This window comes from Ostrinia furnacalis, unplaced genomic scaffold (genome assembly GCF_004193835.3).
Source record: "Ostrinia furnacalis isolate ACB-3 unplaced genomic scaffold, ASM419383v2 OfSCF5861, whole genome shotgun sequence".
Taxonomy (NCBI): domain Eukaryota; kingdom Metazoa; phylum Arthropoda; class Insecta; order Lepidoptera; family Crambidae; genus Ostrinia; species Ostrinia furnacalis.
Genome location: NW_021136100.1, coordinates 997,812 through 1,016,382, shown reverse-complemented (window position 1 = coordinate 1,016,382; position 18,571 = coordinate 997,812). Strand labels below are relative to the sequence as shown.

General features: G+C 36.1%; 1 long non-coding RNA gene across 1 annotated transcript in view; it reads right to left on the bottom strand.

Annotated features, from left to right (window-relative positions):
• LOC114361660 (uncharacterized) overlaps window positions 1-18,571 on the bottom strand; it is a 50,941-nt gene that overhangs the window by 11,180 nt on the left and 21,190 nt on the right. Inside the window, exon 2 of the long non-coding RNA XR_003656614.1 lies at window positions 9,676-9,749. This is a non-coding gene — a long non-coding RNA (uncharacterized LOC114361660). The remainder of the gene's footprint in view (window positions 1-9,675; window positions 9,750-18,571) is intronic.

Genomic DNA, 18,571 nt, shown 5'->3' with positions numbered 1-18,571 from the left:
GGCGTAGCTGAAAATCATATGTTTTTTATGACATAGAACTTTGATTTTTTTTTACACGAAAATATGCAGAGGTTCCATTTTAAGGACAACATTATTAATGAGTATTTTCTTTTACAAATTCGACAAAAAATAATTGAACTAAGCGTTTCTAATTTTGGTGCAGTGTCCACATCCTTAATTTCTTACAATATGTATTTTTTTAGCTGAAGATCAAAACAGAACTTAGGGAAAAAGTATATTTTTGGATTATACAATCTATCTATTATCTAAGATTACCAAATTAAGCAAGTTTCCCAAATAACTGTGATTAAGTCACGTCCTTAAGTTTTGTCCGCGAAAAATTTATGATTTTGGTGTCAATAATGAAATAGCTCGTCAGTTTCTTTAAAGATCAAACAGGATTTAAACACTCCCATCATTCGTTAGGTTTAGTACCGCCCCCAAAATGGAAAATTATAGTCTTAATCACATTAAACATAGGTACTGTCCCTCTTCAGTCACAATAACAAGGACTAATCAACTAAAAAGCATGAAAAAAAATAATTTTAACAAAAAAATTAAAACCGACGCCAACAATCACTTAAAAGTAGAAAATAAGTACGTCGTTATTTATTTATTAAGACAATATACCATGATTAATATTTTTGGAGTCGGTGCTGGTAAATTTAAAACTATTTCTTGAGCTTGGCACTAAGATATGACCGACTGACAGCATATTTTCTAATTTTGGTGCTTTAATATAAATTTTGGTGTTCTCTTAATTTTGGTGTAAGGAAAATCTAAAAAACTACTGGACAAAATTTAATGTCTTAATCATTTTGGAAACAGTATAAGTTTCCAATAAATTTGATCTATAATTCAAGAATAAAAATACACAAATAACAATTTCCACCAAAATTAGGCAAAAATATGCACTTGTTGAAATTCACCCATAAAGAGAATAAAAATTGAACGCAACAGCGCGCTGATGTTAAGGCGATTGATAAACCTAAGTCGACGGGCCGAACGAAAGTAGAACAGGGTTTGTCAACATGGACTCAGCTGGCCCCGACGATAGCGCTTATCGCCTTCGGGACACAGTCCGCTCATTCACAAGCCGGCTCATTCATGCGCCCGCTCCTGGCCCATGCTGCAGGCCATTGTAGTGTTTAAGTGTTGGACACGACAGTCCACAATCGCATGAGCTATTGCGGGGGCGGCGGGGCGAGGGGTAATGTAGATCGAGGATATCGCGGGGTCAGCGCGGATTGCAGGCGCCCCGATAAACGACGATGGCGTCCAACGACTCTACGACCAATAAATACTATGGGACCAATCTAAAAGAAATATAAGGCATTACATCCATTGTGAAATCGACCGCAGCACCCCTCGGATGGTGTCTTTGACACAATTGTACAAGTAAATGGCTTCTCCCATTCAGTTAACTCGTGTAGTAAACATGATAAGGAGTGACGTGACGAAAGCGACAACCGATACTTTATCACATTAGTTCAGTTAACAATTCCATCTTGAAAGTTTGATTTCATATTACATAGTTTTCTATAGTTAACCATTGATGGTTCGTTATGAAAATTGAGGGAGCAGGCATTATCTAGTTCAGTCTAATGGAATAGTGATGATGCTTGTCTTATCTTCCTAACATGATTTACTAGAGTCGCTGTTAATGAGCTAATATTTTATAGTTTTATGCTCTAACAAGGCACTACCATGTTATTGATTCGATACTGATCTAAACATTTCACGCACATCGTATAATTTATGGTAGAACAATTCTTAAATGGTTAAACGTGGTGCTTGCTATTTTGCGATGAAACTCTAGATACTTGAAAAAGATGTCGATGGGGCATTTAACATTAGTCACACCATGCAAATGCCACTGCATAATTAGTAGCTCGAAGGGAAATTACCTCTAATGGGGCATTCCAGCAGGAACAATTACAAACACTTAAGAGGCTAACTAAACTAATTATGGGACTAACAGACGAGCATGCAGGCGCGACCGCTCGGAAGGTGCAGTCTCTTCGCTGAGTGCGACTTGTGAATCTTGATATCACTGTGATACGCGATTCATTGATAGCATGACGCATCCACGCCAATAATTTCCGGAAAACTCACAAGGAAACGACCCTGTGACATCTGACATCGACATCATGACTCACAGTTCCATTTAAATAGTAACGAATATCCGTTATTCTTAGAGTTTTATCATTCCAACCAATGTGTCATCGCGATGTTATAAACAATCGTTTCTTTGTATAGGAAAAATGCAATACTATTCACGCTCGAGGATTATGATTTGGATGTCACAGCTCAGACGAAAATCTTTGTGATGCATTTTATGGGTGGAATTGGGCGATCGAAAGTGAATCTTCGTGCTTGGAACCAAGATTGCAATTTACGCGTCAGAGCAGCTAACCACACCTAATCAGTGTGCGCATATTGCTATATTATAAATTATTGTTTTGATCTGCCGCTGCGCAATAACACACGATATGCGCATAATATGCCAAATTAACTATGTATGAGAAACTTTCGTGTCGAAGGTGTATAGCGCTTATTCGGATTAACATTAAAAAGACACGCCTTACTAAGATAATGGATTGGGACCATTAATTACCGCACTTAGAAAAGGCTGAAAATACTAGTCTAGACTGGGCATATCGATGTATTGCGGCTATTTTGTAATGTGCATGTATAATCGGCATACATTGTATGCATGATAAAAAAGTAGTAAACGGTGTTCGTATTTCTGATTTGTAAGGAATACAAGCAAATGTGTAAAAACTTCTTCATTCATAAACTTCCTTTACTTAATTGCGCAAAATTCTAGTTACAAGGTTGCAGTTAGTCAACTTGTGATAAAATATGTTCATTATTGTTCACTTATCTTACCTATTAATTTTAGTCAGGTCACCTAAATTATGCCACTGATGAGAGCATCATCATCATCATCATACATAGGTATAGAAAAACAGATTATACATTGATAAAATCGGAGGAGCTCTGTGCTCTACCTATTTAGGAGGGTAGTCTGTCAACGAAGCTTTGACAACAATTGTGATCGTCATCTATGTTCCATAAAGGTTTCAATAGTAAGACCTAACTACCCTAGTTCTTACCCGAAACCTGCATTAAATATCTTGCCTCTTACATACTAGTTTCAGGATAAAGAATACTGAAAGCAGTCCGTGTAATGTCCCAAAGTATGCCCCAACTCGCGCTTTTGTTTTAAATGCTCAGCAAAAGACCATTGTCGAATTCTTTTAGACCAGCGCTCGCGTTGCGCCAGAACAATTCAAAACCCTTCGATAGCCGTCACGGGCGCCATCGCAGAAATGCTAACGAGTTATCAATGTAAACGGTTTGTTTACACAGTTAACCGTAATCTTATCCGGTGACCTCCTTAGACTCTCCCGTTTTGAAATTGTACCGGCGGTATCGCGTGTCCTTATTACTGGCGGAAGTGCGCGCTCGACGCGAGCAAACGTTCATTCATGTTGTTCGTATTTATTTAGTGGCTGGCCATACCTACCGCGCAGATAATGCCGAGACGTGGGCCCTGTGCCCACTGCTCGATCCGATAAAAAATCGGATCACGACTCTTTTGTCGATGCTCAATTCGATAACCTACCCAATGTGATAGTTAAGGTAGAGCTTGCATCACATGGAGTTAAGGATACGATTAAGCCTTAGGTGTTGTTCCATTAACCCTTTGAATCTTAAGTGGTCGCATGAGACCGCGTTAACAATTGATTTCTATTGTCTCGGTTTGCTGGTCTTGAAGGGTTATGTTAAGAAATAAGAAGAGATCTTTTGTAGCAGCAGCGCAGCGCAGTTAAAACTCTCAATGCATGGTTCAGGTATATCTGATGTCTGAAAACGTTTTAACCTGATGTCTGAGAATTCCTGCACAATCTTGGATTCGATCGTGTTCAGCTCTTGACTGCAATTCTAGGCTCAATCATTTTCTAGCGTTGAAAACTTCCACCACAACTTTGCAACTTAACACCGAGAAAAAAAGTCCAAGAATATGGGTCCTTTGGGCACATTTTGCGAATAAAGCCATGGCAACTTGATAATGTTATGGATAATAAATACCAGTTGATTTCAATCTGGGGTCAAACTGCAGTTCCTTTTGGCATACCATAGTAGTAGGTACCTATCGCATTCCAACCGTGCTTCGATATGATACGATTTCTCATGTTACTCCCTTGAAAATGTCTATGTATCTGACACAAAGCAGTACCTAAGTAAGTTAATTAGGGTTAACCACACATCTATTCTATAGTCTGCAAGACAGCCAAAGAAAAAGGTCTTTGCAATAATTTTTATTCAGAACAAAAGGCGACATAATATGGAATGTGATGGAATCTCACATTTAAAAACCTTTAGGATGCCCTGACAATTTTATATTGCCAGAGACAGCTTTAGTAATCGGATCAATAACTTCAAATTTAGAATCGGGAAAGGTTGAGAACCTCTGAGTGGAAGGAGTTGCGCCCGCGCAGCGGAAGCGGCCCAGGAGCGCAAGGGCCGCTCGCCATCTAATTGCCGGAGTTTCGGAGGTCGCCCGATAACCCGCGCCTGCGCCGGAAGTCGACAGTGCTTTGATGTGATGCGATGGCGTCCGCTCCCCTACATTATGTACGATAATAAACGGATACGACTTAAGTCCTACCCGCTCCGTGACTTCATTATCCGCAATGTAAACACGTGGTTTAACTGATATTACTGCAAATGTAAAGACTTTACTGTTGATATTGTTTAGTAGCAATATTTATAGAGATCGTATTTCAAGAGAAAGAAAAAAATTGATTGCGTTAACTAAAAAAAAACTACTATGTTTTTAAATTAGATATTATTATATATATCGCAGCGCAGTCGCATCTGAGCGTTGGTCGGGGAATCACCGCAACCTCTTTCAGTTGTTTCATAAACAATATTCGAAGAATCGTGCTCAGAGTGCGTACTGAACAAATCGCAAACAAAATTCCAGTTATAAATGCAGTAGGAACAGAATCATTAGTAGTAGGTAACTGTATGGCATAGGGTAGCGTGGATAGCGTTAAGGCATTGCCTTTCCATTACTAGCAGTGTTTTTCTGGATTTAGATTTCAAATTTCAAATTCAAATTCAAATCTTTATTGCGTACTATTTATACTCAATGAGGAACGAGGAGGAGGAGGTAGTCTGAAAGTGGGAACGAGCTTCTACCGGAATCCTCAACAACTGAGGATCTCTATCTTTACCTCCAATATTAATTTTCATGAGAATCTGTATCTTGTCCACACATTTTAAATATTACGCACTTGTAAATAGTCTTGAGGTATACCTACCGAACTATTTTTTCAGGAATTATCTGACAGTAAATTACCTACTACATTTTCTCATATGGGTAAGAAAATAAAATAACTAAATTAAAAAAATGACGTTCTTACGACAGTATTTTAGGAGTTGGAATGCTGAAACTTGATCAAATCATACATTTTTATGCAAAAATCCCAGAATGTTTGAATGTATGCAAAAAAGTTTTTTTAAAACGTGTGTGGTTTTTGGCCAAAATTTTGACTTAAGTCTATTTTAACCAATCAACCTGTATCAATTTAGGATTTCTGAGATTTGCATTGAAATCCGGTTTGTGTATTTTTACTCGCGATCAGTTAAAAAACGTTATTTTATTTCCTAATGGATCATCAGAATCACGTTTAAAATATATTTTTAATTTTTTAAATGGTTTGTGGTGTGTTACTGTCCTGGTCACCCCTTAAAATATAAAACCTAGGCCCTATTCGACCAACCTTTTATCCGAGAATAACTCCTGGTACTTATAACTGGCACATTGACAGTTTCAGTATGGGAAATATGTCAAAATTGACGATTTATTCTGAGATTAATGTTTACTCTTGTTCGGTCGAATCCACCCTTAATAAATAAGTATCTTAATTGTACAGACTCGTGATATCAACACATCGAATCACAGATGATGTCAAATAATGTTTCGATTGGTCATAGATATCGTCATCATAGTTTGATTTGAATTATTTGGCACTGAAGCAAAGTAGACACTCTGATATTGTATCTAACAAAAGATAATCACGAGCTTCTGTGTGTCAGTCACAAATAAAAAAAGCTATGAAAGGAAAACATTTAAGTCATCTTATATCCTCCACCACTACGATTAGGACTTACCTATCCCATAATCATATCAAATATGTAGGCAGCCACGGAAGTGACTCATTGATCCAACAGTGGGTCGATTAGGTGATAGCTAGCAATCTTTCGCTGCTATCTTTTGATATCATGCGAATAGAAATTGTCCCTATAATCTTGCTCGCATGGATTTTATGTACCTAATAGGTACCTATTATAAAGAGAGAATTCAGATTTTGTAGAATTAGGTACTCATTAATGCTACGGAATTACTGAAAAACTGTTTCACCTATCTATGCAGGTACTTCCGCGCAAGAAAAACCTGTAAGTTTTTAAAAGCTGGGTATGGAAATTGTTATAACAATTGATCCATAAAATCTTTCAGGTCTGCTTAACCTATCTTTAGTTCTATATGAAAAAGTTCTAAAGGTATGGTGGTATATTCGGAAAGCTTTATGAAACTCAAAGAATTTACAATCATTCCCTATTCAAAGTCATACAAACTACCTGATGTCTCGGTATCTAACTTTTATCTTTATTTTATGACTCCCTACTGCGTTGTGCCCCCTTGTAATTACCGTCCGACTAACAGGTGATTCTCCTATATCAAATATTGGTCTCACATTATATCACGACACAAAAAGAGGTGTTAAACATAATGGCGAATCGACATCAGTTATTTTATAAAAGCTTTTCGTGTTTTGGGTACTTAATAAATATTCTCGAGCTGCTGCAGAATGCTGTAATGATGTGCTTGATATAATCGTTTCATAATTTAATCGATAATGTGACGTTTGGAAACATTATGCCGATATCGTGCAGTATAATAATTGTGATATAATGGCCGGAAGGGACTTTTAACCAAAATATTGACGCAAGCGCTTTGTAGTTGGAGCCAGTAGCACATCTACATTGACGTTAATGTCGCGATAAGAACGTTGTGAAACGGGCTCCAAAAATTTCGTCACGTTTTTAGATGATAAAAAATCAATTTGTGTCATCGGGAGTCATCTATTTAACCTTTGTTATCGCAGCCTCTTGTTTATGCCTTATTAGAGGAATCTGCCACTGCTTAAGATACTTGTAGAAATTCAGGAATGCAATTGCCCTAAATATTTTTTCGAATTGCGGTCAACATCATCTTACATGCTACTGGTCAATCTTAAAAGTTTTAAAGATAATAGTAGTCCAGATATCACCTCTGTGGTTTTGACTGAGGATTAATTTTGATGGAAAACGCAACGAGTAAAAATTAGCTAGTTTATGTCCTTTTCTTCAGTTTTAGGATATTAAAGCCTTAAATTAGATTGGCCGAAATTTCTGTTCGGTTTGGTTCTAAGTCCGTCTGGCTAGCTATATCACCATTTTACCTAAGTCCATCGCCATAACAACAATGTTAACAGCATTGTGTTCCGCAGTTGGAGGTAAGATGGCCAGTTCCTCTGTGGTCGAGGATTCCGGGTGAAGCTCGCTTCTACCTTTGACCAGATCATCATTTTCCATCAGGTGAGATGCAGGCTAAGAGATTTCTCATTGTGAGTAAAAAAGTATGACTGTGTTTGGGACTTTAACCCTGTTGACGGCTTGGCATCTCATAGTCCGACACCAGATAACATTCATCATACAAAACACACTCATTTGAAAAATATTTCACAACATGAGTCCACTTTGAATATTGAAAGATGAATCAGTGGAGATACTAAAATACTTCATTGATTACAAGAATGATCTTAAATTGCTTCTGAGAAATGAATGAATCGGTGGTTTGAAATGTCAACCGAAATCTATGTTACATTATACCCGATATTTTCGGCGCTATCTCGAGTCTCGCACGTTGTAAACAAGCGTGATAAGGGCGGCCGATGACTTATGGGTAGGTAAAGTAAGATTTTATACCCGGATATGGGATCGTTCGTAGTTCACATTCCTGATAAGTGCCCGGATATTCACAAATAGTAACCCCTAATTGAACAACTTACTACAGCGCAACTCATTCACTGTGAGAGAAGTGGGCACTGGTATCGTTAAACAATAGAAATGTGTTTATGTTCGAATTTTGACAGGACAGGAAGACTTGTGTTTCCGTTTTTCCCTTTCAATGGACTAAAGAATACATACTTACTTCAAAGGACTTGGTTTTGATCAGTGACAAATAAATACCACAAATAAAAAGTCAGTATCAATCTCTAAAATTCATGTCTCTACCATTGATTTTTTCAATTTTCAATGAAAAACCAAGAAACTGAAAAAAGGCGGAATTATACTTAGTACGCGCTCCGCCCCGGGTGCCAAGCATCAGGGGGTGACACAAGTCGCGCAGATTAGTACTCACTGGCGCATCTGCATGGCAAATCTGCGGTCTATGTCATGATACGGGGGGGTGGGGGGTGCGATTGTCTTTCAATCGGTAGGAAACCCCAAAAATCCTGGGGGGGTACCAGGGGGTGCCATAGGACTTGTGACGGGGGGATTTAGAATGCGTAATATATGGACGGCCCCAAACTAAGTTGGTCCCGGTGAACAATTGGCGGGGTCAGCATTTAAAGTACATGTTTCTTAATCTCTTAAGATGTGTCTCAAGAGACATACACTTTTCCCTTCCCAACCTATTATAGCTAAGTCCTCGATTTGCCTCTGTTAAATTAGAGAGAGTCCTTTGTTACTCCTGTCATCATTATCAACAGCCCTTTACAGTCCACTGCTGGACTATGAGCCGAGGGTTTTGCCACTTTTGTGTTACTCCTGTAGTGGAGACTATTTGACCTGATGATGATGTAGATGTATTCGTTTGGTGTAGTGGTTCGAAACGGACTACTATTCCGAAGGTAGCGGGTTCGATTCCCGCACAGTACAAACATTTGTGTGCATGAACATATTTGTTTGTACTGGATTAGGTGTTTTCTATGTATAATAAGTATGCATTTACAAAAAAAAAGTATTTAAGTATGTTTATATCCGTTGTCTAATACCCATAGTACAAGCTTTGCTTAGTTTGGGACTAGAAGCGCAGTGTAAAATGTCTAAGGATATTTATTAGCTAGTATACAAAACGAAAATAGTGAACACTAAAACAAACATTAAAACAATAAATAGTGTTAAACACCTAGTCCCAAAAATGCTACAAGCAAAGCTGGACAGTCGCTCAGCCTGGCGCATGGCGGCTCGTGTAGCGAACTACTTTGCGCGGTCGCAGGTTCGCATCTCACACACAATACAAACATTTGTCCGCATGAAAATCTACTAAAATTTGGGTGCTTTTTGTATTATATTTTTTTTGTAAATTATCGGTTATATGGTGCCCATAGTACAATCAGCGTTAAATATGTAGTTCGTGACACCCTAGTGGCCAAAAAGTTGACAATTTGTGACAAAGACGTGTTACAAAATTTTTGCTACTCAGGGTGGCACGAACTATTTGACGCTGACTACAAGCATTATCGAAGTACTTTAGTTGTTTGTGATTTAAGGTGCTGTTTAAAAATGTCCAAAGATATAAATGTTTTTTATCAACAACAGGATAAATACCTCAGATGTTGTAACGATTCAGCGGCGCTCACATAGGTTTCAGCAGCAGGAGACTTCAGCTTCAGTGATATGATCTGAAACAAATAAATAATTTATTATTTGAATTTGAATTGAATACATAACATTCTCAAATGAAATACTTATGATCCCATTCCATAAGCCAGTACTGTAAATTAGAAATGCTACGACATAATAAGTTCACAATAGAACATCCAGAGCAGAGCCTGACAAAATGAGTATGGTAACTAAGTATTGAGTTAATTTACTCTTTTATAAATTGATATTATAACGAATCTATAAAGTCAAAGGCTCTCAAGTCCTATGACTCTACATTTCAAGAAATAGAATTTAACATAGCTGGCGCCACATTCAGCAAACACCGCACACATAACCTTCCTCAAATAAAAAAATACTGTCTGAATACTCGCACATACGCACGACACAATGAAAAGTGTTCGAGTATTCGTTTGTCCTTTCAGTTTCATAATTTGTGTACAACAATACAGAAACTGCGCACAAATTGGTGCTGCGAAACCTTGCGCCGGCGCAGAGGCGATCGGCTAAGGTGGTCAAGGATCGGCCCGTCCCAGTTTCGGCGTGGTGGCGAACGAGGCTGAGCCCCCATTTACTGATCTAGAAATAAGCGGGGCGCCGGGCAGACAGTTCGCAATTAATCGATTACAATAATTGAATTACGCGATGACGTAGCGGCAGCTGCGCAAGCGGTGTGCTCAGGTGGCGCGCGTCAAATCAAAGGAGACGCGCACACGACACGTTTCGCGAATTAGTGTTGCCATCCGATTGTAAAGCATGCTTTTGTAATAACAACTCTGTTCTTTATTCACCTACATTTTATTTCAATATAGCCTGAATTGCATATTTTGGATTTTTTTGATAAAATCTACCCATTACGAAAATTTTGTGTGAAAAGTGTTATTTTCCTGATTCATTTTCGCGGTTCTATATTTGTAAATGACAGTGACACAACTGAAGATTATTTGATTTTTAATATTTAACTGAGTTTTATAAAGATTAATTATAACATTTTAAAAGGACAAGTCAACCTTGATACTGACGAATTGCTTGCTTTTGTGAGAACTTGAGATTACTGCGCAATAAACGCTTGTATTATGAAACGTCACTCAGCTCAAGTATGAATCTACTCTTAAGAATAGATTCAAGCCTACGATTGATCCAAGCCATGATTGACTGAAGGCTTCGATTGGTGGAATTTCAATACGTAGACCAATCACAGGACAGAAACTATGCTTGAGATGGAATGGAGTATTGAGTGCTATTTCATTACATGGGCCACTTTTTGGTAGTCATACAGTTCATACTACAAATAGTGACTGTGTTTCTTGTGCTGCTTCTTCTCAGCACTGGCCCATTTGTTGTCCTGAAGCAGTGGTAGGGTTAATACTGGGACGTGAAAATTATTTTTTAAAGGCCTACTTGCATATAAATAAATGAGTAGTTTTGAGTTTTTAAAAAATCCTTAACCTTATAACATCGTGGGAATTTATTAACTATTACAATATAGGGATGATCTTTCAGTGCAAGCAAAGAAAAATATTTGTGGGGAAAAGTTTGATCCCCACCTTCAACACATAAATGATCTAGGGTTGCTTACATACTAATAAACAAACATTAATGGAAACGGGGAAGCTGTTGGTCTGTACTGTATTTTACAATTCCTGGCAAGATTTTCACAATGAAGTAATCTTTGTTTATTGATTTTTTATTGGGGAAAATTACTCTACCTTAGATCAGACTACGAGTACTACTTTAGACTCAAACTTAGAACGTTAACTTAGGTAATTTTACTGACACCTGCTGGTATCTTACCAGAAACTGATTAAATTTATACTTACTATTAAGTAACGTACTTAGTACAATTTATTAGCCAGTTTTAGTAGGTAAACAAATTAAAATTAACAAAAATATTTGGTTTAGTTATTTGTCAACCAAATAAGTATGAAGAAATGTATTTTTAATAAACGCATTTACCTATAAGAACTCACAAGTTAATTAGATACATTAAACATATTTTCCTTGTTTGTTTGTTCCACTGGACATGATATCTTAAATAAATCGCTGTTAAACGACATATCGTTTAGTAACATATCTCAATACTGACGTAGACACCTAAATGATCTTGTTAATGTTCGTCATTACTGATCACCAGTTTTTCTCAGAACTTCTTTTAAAAGAAGACATTTTAATGATTAAACAAATAATATCATTTGATTGGCTATTAATATTGTAAGAATAAGGTAACAAAGCAATGTTAAGCAAGCTGAAATAATAACAAAACTAACTTTATTTTTTTAATTTTAAAATAGAGCAGCCCGTGTTAGTGTGAAATCCAACTAGGGACAAGTTTAGAACACTGTATTTTAGTTGGGTTGGGGTGCAATTTGTAGGTGTACCTTTATAGTATTTACTAATTTTGCTATTGATAGGGAAATGTATTATTGTCACTTTAAGCCTAGGCACAGACCACCGATTTTAGTTGGCCGATAGTTGGGTCGGGCTGTTGATCAGTATGGATGATAAAAGTGCGCACATTACACTGTTTTAGTATCAGCCGATTCTTCATACAAATTAGATTCGGGCCCAACTAGCCGACTAAAAGTCGGTGGTCTGCGCTTAGGTTAATTATTATTAACTAAATTAAAATGTTAACTTGCATTCCATATGAACCTTCTAAGTATTTACTACGTTTGTATTAGGTAAATGTTACCTATTTATTTGTAGTTATCCTTAATTATCCATCTTTATCTTTGTGATGGTATTTTGATAGAAATAATCAAGCTTTTGCACTAAAATTTTAAATCAATACAATGCTATTAATTTATATTATTTAGCTTTTAGCTTCCATAACTACATTAAATATGTCAATTGTCTTTGGGAAATATTACAAATACTTATAAGTAAATGCTTTTAAATTGTTATAAGCAACATTACATTGTTTAAATTGCCAATAAAAATCTACAGAATTGAATTACTAAGTATGTAAGAAGCTCTATAATGGTAATATTTAGATAACTATAGTTCTACCAGGAGGAAATAAAGATTTTCAAGGTTCAGAAATGTTACTACTATTATTTATTATTAATAATAATATCCTCTCAAAACAATCAAGTTACAAACAAGTTAAAAATATTTTTTAAATTATATGAAAGCTATTCGAATAAGTAATGTGCGGTCTGACAAACCCATCTAACTATAATTATGTGCTATCTACAAAATAAATTATAATTAAATTAAAAATATTGGAATAATAAAATAGTTTTAATAAAATAAAGTAATATTTGTTAAGTAAAACCAGTTTAATTTTATTCATTCCATAAAAACGATATTTATTAATATTAAAAATTTAAATTAAAAGTGTAAAAATCAATATTAATTAATTTTTTAATAAAAAAAATTGGAAATCCAAATTCTTAATTTTCAACTGAAAAATTTGTATCTTTTCCAGTAGATTCAAATTGATAATGTTTAAATAATAAATTAAGATATAAATATTTTTGGACGAGTGTATGGCGTATACGCGTAGCGGGTGTGCGCGGGCGCGGTAGGTATGGCGCGCGCGGGGCGGCCAATGGGCGCGCGCGCCGCCGCCGCCGAACACACGCGGCCACCGCCGAAAAACACCGAATTTTGTGCACGTTTATATCACGCACTACCCCGCGCAGCACACCCCCTCACACCACTAAGCTCCAACCACCCCCGACATCAACCGAAATCACCAAAAAAATTCACAAAAATTTACACCCCACGCCGCTCCGCCGACACTTCGACGAATTTTCGCCGCTTTTCACAAAACATTTTCCCGGCTTTCTTCCCATATTTGGGTAGCTCCTGAAATGCGCTATCTGATAAGAAGAATTTGAAACGCAAAAATGTAGAGACGGTGCCCACAAGCGGTTCCAAAGATCGCACTTCATCAAAGGCGCGTAGTTCATATTTTTGGAAAAAATCCTGAATTTTTATGTGATATCCTGTTAGGGGTGATTGTGTGGATTGGTTTTATGCATTAAAATTATTTGTGAAAGGAATAGTTTGCGCGCTAGAGGAGAGCGCCGGGGGCCCGCCCTGCGCGCGCGCCGGGGCGGCGGCTGCGCAGCGCCCCTCGCACTCACACGTCACTAGTAAAAAAAACAACCCCTCACCCGACGGCTTTTGCCACTGGCGTGCAGGCGCAAGCCTTTAGAACAATCTTACACCAATAAAACTAGAAAATACGATAACCCTTTTCGTGGAAAATTACTTGAAATTTTCCGACCGCACCGTAGCTCTGACGTCAGTGCTGCGGTTTAGGTCCATATGGGGTGCATATTTTTTTCATAAAATGATTATTTGATTACGCCTTATAAAATTGATGCGAAGAAAGTATATATTTTTTTGTTAATACTCAGGCAAATAAGATGACATTCTTTTTTAAGATGCAAGCAGCCAACAATTAATTTTTTCATGCAATTAAAAATCAAATTCGTAACATAATAAATCACAAAATTAAGTTAGTTTCATAAAACATAAGAAATAGATGATTTTGTGGAGTAATTTTTAAAAAATAAATAAAAGTAGTGCGCATCCTTGATCCAAAACACATCCTTGTACAGTTCCAGTTAGTAGAAAATATATGTTTTTGACCAAAAATATTTTTCTAAAGTATGCTTTGTACCATAAAGTTAAAATATAAATTTTAAATCAGCGTTGCGTTATTAGAAAATGTCAGAAATTGATAATTGCAAAGAAAGCTGAATGAAATCTAAGTTCTTAAATACAATCCAAAAAATAATTAATATAAACAAATGCCTCGCGCAAAGATGACTTCTTGTCAAAATCTTGAAATCGATTTGACGTTTCCGAATGAAATGTCCCAGTCGGTGTGATATCGAGATAGCCCCGGGCCGTTATTCCCGTGTTATCGCGTAGAGCGCATTCCCGGCATTCCTGGAAGGCGCAGGCGCCAGCCCTCAACTCGTTTTTATGGCAGCTCCAAATCAAAGGCACCTTTCTAGTTAGTTTCTACATGAATATTAAGTAGTTGTCATTCAGTGTGCTTTGGTAAAAGGAAAGTCACACGGTCGGTGTTAAGTATTTTTAGTCCTGCATATTTGTATTAGGTGGAATTTTAAGACTTAACATAATAATTATAATTTTCAATAAGTAAACAATAGTTTAATTTAACACTTTTTAGTGTATAAAAACTTTTCAAATGATACAAATCCACAATTCGCATAGTTATTGTCTTGCAGAAATGTAAATAAAAGCAATTATTTCATTGAGTTAAACAGAAAAGGAAACGCTAAATAAACATTTTATCCTCCACTTCATAGTAATTTTCTAAGGGTGAATAGGGCGATAACCTCATAACGTAGAGCGCGGGCGCCGGTTGGGACCCAAACTCATTTGTGCCTGAATTTCATGACGATGAAACCTTTTAATCAATATTCACTAATATTTCACTTTAGGAAACATCATAAAATAATATCTATAAAATAATTTTAATGTTTTGAAAAAGCTTACTTTTTTCTAAAAGCTAAATATTCACAAATGCATTTGTTTTTTCTTTGATGCTTTCTTATTTCAGTTGACTGGGGAAAATAGAATAGAGAGCTGAGAGTACAATATTAACGAGTAGAAATGAATGGACTCCTCTTAGAGCTAGGTCTTCCGCCATTTGGCAATTAATTTGTAAATTTTTGTGAGTATCAGTTCGTTAGTAACTCTATTGTATGTAGGGCTACCATCGTTTACATTTATTTGGAAATGTGAGCTTTTTGTAGTTTCCTTGATTTATACTATCTCGACTTTGTATCAGTCATTGTCAGAATAATAAGTAAAAAAATAGAGAAATAGAGTATTCATTTGATTAGATTAATGTCAGGTTCGTTGGCTAAAGGAAAAAGCTCACATTTGATTTCACTCCAATTTTCAGTCCAATTAATTTTCAGTAGCCGAATAAACTAGGTACTATTACTAATTTTAGTTGAATATTTCAGATGAAAATAAAATTCCGATCTGATAATACAAAAACTTAATGCATTATTTAAGGTATGTTATATTCTTTATTGATACCGTGAATGTACAACCTAAAATGTAAGTGCCATTATAAGCTTTACACCGGAAAGCATTTCCTGTGTTTTGTTTTACAATTTTAGCAGTTAACTCTGAACTTTGGTAACCCTGTATATGTTAATTATTTGAGTAATTAAGTAGGGCTTTTATTGCCGACCTTGGGGGCGGGGGAAGAGCGGAAGCCGCACACGTGCGCCCCATGCGACGATAACCGAGCACCCACCGTGGAACAGTCAGCGTCAAACATCATTTGGCTGAAACGAACCCAAAGTGACCAAAAAGTTGATAACACAATCTTATTCCAACTGTAACAAAGACGTGTTGCGAACTTTTTGGCTACATTGGGTGTCACGTACTATTTGACGCTGACTGTACTAGTGTAATGTACCAATGTTGCTAGGACTCTACCAGAACTAAAAATAGGATGTACTTGGGCTATGAACCCGCGACACTATGAATAAAGCACTTTTTTGAATGAAGTGGAGTGAATGATCAAAATTGGCGGCGCGTTTTCAGTTTAGTATTTGTTCAAACACAACGTGTTCACGTTGAAAGAATTTTACTGCAAAAGGAATAAAGTTAATTATTAATTTTATAGTTGATTTAAAAGTTGTTTTTGCTATATTAGAAGAAGGAAAAATAGTTTCAAAGGTTAAAGTCCGCGTTAAACCCCTAAAAAGGATGATCGCCTAGTATCTTACTGTTAAACTGGCATCAGTTGCTAGCACATAATACTTCATATTATTGTGGCAAAATCGCACTAAATTCAACTAATATGATGCCACAATATATAACTTGACATACTTACCGCTGTGCTAATAATCAATACTTTAGTGTATTTTGATGTTAAATGATGATTTATCAATGATATACTGATTCTGAAAGGTAAGTAATTCCTGAAAAGTGTTTTTCAATCTTTTTACATTCATAATGGCACCCAAAGTAATTAAAATGAACAGAACAATAAAAACATAACCAACAAAATATGTAATCTAAAAATAGTGCTGCTTACGTGTATTCGGTATTAATTGATGGGTATTTCCATGCATAATTTGCATAGGAAATAATTGCAAATTCTTTCTCACAGAGTGTAGGAAAATGCTCGATCAGGTACTTTAACTTGCACGTGGATGGGACTTCCAAGTAATAGATGTACTGGTGCTACTCTTGATACGTAATAATAGATCTTATGTTGCGAGAATAAAGTTCTTTATGGTTAGTAGAGGGCGCCACAGCGGCCGATTATACCTACGAGGTGCTGACGCGGGCGCAATGGCCGCCATAGTGTTAAATTATTAGCCACGTCGATAACATACAATAGAAACTGTCATGTTTTCCTCATTGAATCCTAGCGTTTAAAACCGTATTTTTGGCATTTCCTTATTTATTTTAAATTTAATAATTGGCACTTTGAAAAAGCACGTGGTCTTTGGCAATATAGAGAATACAGTCAGTCATGATGACGATTCATCACATAAACTTTGAATTTTTTTTGAACTTTTATAATTTTTATGAATAAATGCAATAACAAAAAGATTTATTGCATTATTTTGTTTATCATTAACTGATAAATAAACACATTGACAGTTCACCACTGAAAAAATAACTATATTCTAGACATGTGAGTGTGAAATGCCTAAGTGCACACAGTATAGGACTAAATTATGTATATCTACCTACGTTACATTATTTATCAATACAAAGAAAGATTTGGTTGGCTATTCAGATAATGTTTATAGGACCTCTATCAGTGGCTTGATACACTGATAAAACTATAAAATACCTAAGTAAATGACAGGATATAATCGTATAAGTATTGTGGTTGGACATTTTCAGCCCGCCCACTTCCTTTTAAGATAAATATGTACCTATAGGTACCTAAAGGCACTTACCTAGTTTTATGCCACAAAATGGATCTATTGTTGGCAGCCTGTAGATCATAGATTTCTTATAGTAATTACCTTTAAAACATTTGTAATCACTTTGTTACACTGTGTATCGTGTTTCTGAAGCTCATAAGGTAGGACCTCAGGTGTCACTGCAAACATCTTCGTGGCTCAATGATTAGAGAGTTGGATGCAGAGGTTTTGGGTTCCCAGATTGGACGCTTAGGCTACTGTAGCTTATAAAGTCAAATAAGTTTTGGCCTTAAATGTTTCAGCTTCAGGAGAAGTTCGTTACAGAGCACTTTTTCAGACCCTTATTGTGATACCATTCTGAAGTATTTGTACAACAATAAATTGAAAGTAATATTTAGACAAACTAAATATTGAAACTATTTAATTTATTGAAATAGCTTGAGTAGAGTATAGAGTTAAAGCTTTAAAGTTACTAGAAATTATTAATAGTATGATCGTTTCTGAACATAGAGTCAGTCGACTACAGTTAGCTGTCAAATAATCAAGCGATATTTGATGACCGAGTGGCAAAATACCAATGAGGTTTCAATTTTAGCTCTACATTCTATACTCAATCTATCTATCAAAGAAACATCTTTAAACCAGTGTCTAAACTGATGGTGAAAGCATCAAAAGTCTGTTATAAATGAACATGGATATAAATAACAAGGGTGGAAAATTAAAGTGGCATTACTATTGCATGATGCATCTTAACAGGATTAATTTAGATCTGCAGCATTTTGAATAACAGTATAAAAATTATACCTAAGCAGAAGTTACACTTAAAACTGACTCTAGTTAAATATCTATTAATTGAAGCTTTAAGAGAAAATATCAAAGTATTAATAACGATAAACCAAGTAACCCTGTCTAGACTCAATTATTGAAGTTGTTCTCATTTTCATAAC